Here is a 4,887-nt window from a genome sequence, read left to right on the forward strand (position 1 = left end):
ATTTATCCTCATACCACGTGTTGAGTCAATATCGCTGGTCGGGATGCTCAGACAAACAGTTGTTTTAATATGACAGAACCATGCCAGATTTGACAAACGTGTCTCTTAGTAGTGAGCAGCATCCATTGATCCAGCAGGTGTTGACACAAAGATCTGAGCGATAGGATGTTGCTGAGAGAATTGGATGTGAAATGAGGGAAGGGTTTTGGGTCAAGGCAATTTTCATTCCCTAGTCTGTTTACTTCAAATAAAAGTTATGAGTCAAGGTTTAAACGCATGTGGGCACATGCACGCAACTGTAAACAAACACTTTTACACCTTGTGGATGAATATTTATGAGAACACAGGATGAAAACTGAAACATGCAGAAACAAAGGCTCAGTTAAACGCGGAGCAAAAACCTGCAAACATTTAGCAAAAAAAAAAAAAAAAAAAAAAAGCTCAGACATTAGCCACACATTTCATTACGCACTCCAAACAAACTCCAATTGGCTTCAAGTAAGACCTAAAAAGGAACAAAAAAGAAATGACTTATAAATTGCAACAAGAACATTGACACTGAAGAAAATTGATTTAAACATTTACACTCATGTCAAAGCTTTATATGAAAACATCTAATGATGCATTGACTCCAAAATTAAACGAGTCCCTTGATAATCCTGAAGACAGAGGGAAAAGAAAATTTACAGCACATTTTCACCTAAATTGCAAATTGCTCTTTTAGCCTGCGGAAATTATTTTCCAATTATTCTTATAATGAGTTTGCTTGGGGGCTAAACTAACACCAGGAGATCTTCTGTCCTACGGTTCACCATTTAAGCATGGTTAATGTTCCTCTCTATGCACCTAAATTCACCAAGATGCCAGGTTCAAAACATGTTAAGTACTATGTGACAGATACTGTGGATTGCCATAAATAAAATGTTTTGATACATTCACAGTTAAAACAAACTCAACTGGCAAAACCAAAACCTTAAAGGCCGAAATGTAAAGGTTGTAAATGGAAGCATTTATATTAATTATTTTCTTTAAAAAAAGTTTTTCTATTCCGTTAGTAAGAAATTAGTACTTTTATTCAATTTATTATTATTTAAAACTGATCAAAAGTGACAGTAAAGACATTTAGAAAACTACAAAAAAAATCTATTTCAAATAATTGTTCTTTTTTAGGAATCCTTTTCCACAAAAATATTAAGCAGCACAACTGTTTTCAACACTGATAATAAGAAATATTTCTTGAGCAGCAAATCAGCATTTTAAGAATGATTTCTGAAGGATTATGTGACTCTGAAGGCTAAAGAAATGATGCTGGAAATTCAACTTTGCCATCACAGAAATAAATTACATTTTAAAATAGGAAACCTGAATTGTGTTAATATTTTAAAATATTCATGTTTTTACTATATTTTTGATCAAAGAAATGCAGCCTTGATAAGCATAAGAGACATCTTTCCATATAACAGACATGGACTAAAAATCTGTAAAGCAAAGCAAAGTCAGGCCATCCTATGAGACCACATTTTTGCAGTGTATTTCCCAGATAATATTGTCAAATGGGAAACAGGGACAGATTAACTTTGAAAGAGGGCCTAGGAAATCTAATGAAGCACAATGGCTTGTTTGTATTAAATGAATGCATAAAACCAAACTAAATAGTTTTGCGTAAATGGGCTGTGCAGTGAGCTCAGCGCTCACAGTGGAGACTTGTTATCTGGGGAAATAAGAGGTCATTAGTTAACAGAAAAATCTGTCTGCTCTTACCACAGCCAGCTATCGCATGTGCTCTTTTCACACTGTCTACTCAAAGTCATCAGACCCCAGAGGGTTTTGTTGTTTCTAAGAGAGTTTGTGCTCCCATGTGGTCTGCTGATCATAGCGCAGGAGTGTGAGTGTACATGTGCGTCACAGCAGGAGGGAGATCCGACTTCTGCAGCGCAGTGACCCATTTACCTGTTGTAACCCAAATTGCTTTTTAAAGACAGGAGATGAATAGGAACTAAGCAAAAGAGAGAGAGCATCAGACAGTAACGCCACACCAGAGCGGCAGAATGAAAATTATAGTTAAATATACTGCAAAGTTTGTCCACTTGTGCGTGATAGGTTTTTATATATATATATACTTTCACATACATATATATATATATGAAAGTGCCAGAAATTGCAGCATTGTTCTCTGTTTTATACATTCTTTACTTTAATCTATGCCAAACACTCTCAAGATCCAGCCAATCCGGTTGAAACTCCCACTTAGATCAACCAATATGATTCACACACACACATACAAGTGGAATAGTACTGTCAGTATTCACTCACCCTCATGTTCCAAATTTTATTTTTCCTGTGGAACACAAAGGTGAATTTCTGAAGAATATATAGGCCACTCTTTTCAATATAAGTGAATAAAGACTGGGTCTGTCACAGCTTAAAAAAGACACAAAAGATAGAAGTTTTTATGTCTTCTAAATCCATGCGACAGAAATTAAAGTTTTTATTCATTGAAAATAGTCCAGGCTTTACCTGTTTTGACCGAATCAACTCGAACCCAGGACTTGTGATCAGATAATTCAGACTGGTTTTGTGAACTAGATGATCCGCTTCTCTCATGAACACTGCAAAGAGAACTGGGGCGATTATGAATAATGACTTAAATATCAGTCTGTTCCTCAAAAAAAAAAAAAAAAACATCATATAAGCTTCAGACTTGGAATATAGTGCACAAGTAATGTGGGGCACTTTTATGATGCTTTTTTTTTTCAGAACTTGACAGACCTCATTCACTTTCATTATTTTGAATCGAGTGGCCTGGATTCACCTTTTGTTTCGCACAGAACAAAAAGTGAAACAGGTTTGGAAAAATCTGATGGTCAGTATACAGTGACAGAATTGTAATTTTTAGCCGAGTATTCCTTTACCCGCTTACTTTTTCCAAGGCTATGACCCATATTTCTCCTCACAAACTCATTAATTAGTGGGGACGTTTGTGCCTATTCTTGGGGGAGAACAAGACAATGAATTAACAAGGCTGGCAAAATATAAATCTGCTTCAGTGGCGCAAAAAGGTCACGGCAGCCCCTCGTCCGTCATTCTGACAGGAGCTAAACAACAGAGTAAATAACCCTCCTTTACCTGCTCCTAATCACCACATGAGGAAGTCATCACGCATAGGAAGACAGGCAGCAGGCTGCAACACGACGCCACCTAGTGGAAGATACAGGAAGTGACCAGGACTGCACATATTCAATACTCAATTCTCAATTATCAACTACAGAACACAGAGTGAATAAGAATCATAGCAATTTAGATGGTTAAATAACATTTTAGAGATTACATTATTATGTAAACATTATTATTTCATATCATATTACATTAACAATTATAATAATAATATATATTATATATAGATCTGCATTTCCTGAAATACCACTATTTCCAACGCAGCAAAAAACAAAATTGCTATCATATTTGTAATATTTGCTACAACAAATATTACATCATAGTGGGTGATTTTAAAAATACCATCTGAAATTGAAGAATGCATAATTAACACACTGTCATCGGCAATGCACTGAACCTTCCCAGAGTTTTGACAGTTTAAATAAATACCAGCTTTAATGGCTTCTCTCTCCTACATCCAGACATATTCCTCACCTTTAACCCAAACTGTGCCATCCCTCATTATCTTATTAGCACTTCTGCAAGCTCACAATATCTCCTCAGCCAGGGCAATGGACACACAGCCTCTTGGATTTTTAAAGTGCCCTGTAGTCAGTATAAAGTTGTCTTTAGATCACTTAGCACAACATAATGAGCATTTGAGGAAATATTTGAGTGTTTATCGTGTATTAAACAAGATATAAAATATGGCTGAGAGCAGATGAACAATTTAGCATGCATTCAAATGTAAAAGCTAGAAGTAGCTAAGCTGATTCACCCAAAAAAGGTGCGGTGGGTGTTTGGCTCATTCATTAATCAATTCATTATTTTCATGCTGTTCTGGAAAACACAGGACGTCCATTATAAAATCCCATTTGTCTACAGCACACCTGGTGAGAAGTGGACCACGGGTGACAAAGATACATGTAATCTGAAAAGACTAAATGAATCATACCATCTTTAAACAACAGACCGCAATTCCAGAAAGCATTTCTCCATGACAACGACAAGGTGAAGATACAGGAGATGCAGGTGATTTTGAGCTAGAAAACAGGCCTAAACAGAAACAAAGAAAAGAAGGGGATGCAAAGTAATAAAAATGGCTTGAATTAATCTATTTAAAGCTCATCCAATCATCTTATTATACTCATAAAGGTTGCATTTATTTGATAAAAAAAAAAATTGGGTCAGAAACGTTGCAGCATATAAAATTAAAGCAACATAACAAATGTCTACAAATCTTAGGGTCAAAAGTTTCTTTCAAACAAAACATGCAATTCTTACAAACAGGTTCTCCAATATCCATAAACTAGCAAAACACTTGACTGACCCTAAACCCAGTACAACTGCACACATCAGTGCACGTGATGCATAGATGTTTGTTAATCATGTGCGATTATCTCCAAGTTTTCACTTCACAAAACTCATTTGGAAGTTTTTCGTCTTCATCACATGTCTGAGTGTATTACATCTCACGTGCAGCAGCCTGCTGAGGCTGTTTTGCTCAGAGTTGGCACCGAGCAATGATTGAAGACGGCAGCAACTCCATTAGGCAGAAAAACCATGGACTTACAGCAGAATCCCATAATTCATTCTCATAATCACCGCCAGGCACACTTGGCTCCTGGAGTGCAGCATACAGCAGACAGGGTAAATGTGAGCCGTCCCGCATTATGCAACATATGCAAATAAACAAATATTTCAAAATCTTCAGAGTTCTTTGAACACTGGAAC

This window comes from Cyprinus carpio, chromosome A21 (genome assembly GCF_018340385.1).
Source record: "Cyprinus carpio isolate SPL01 chromosome A21, ASM1834038v1, whole genome shotgun sequence".
NCBI lineage: Eukaryota > Metazoa > Chordata > Actinopteri > Cypriniformes > Cyprinidae > Cyprinus > Cyprinus carpio.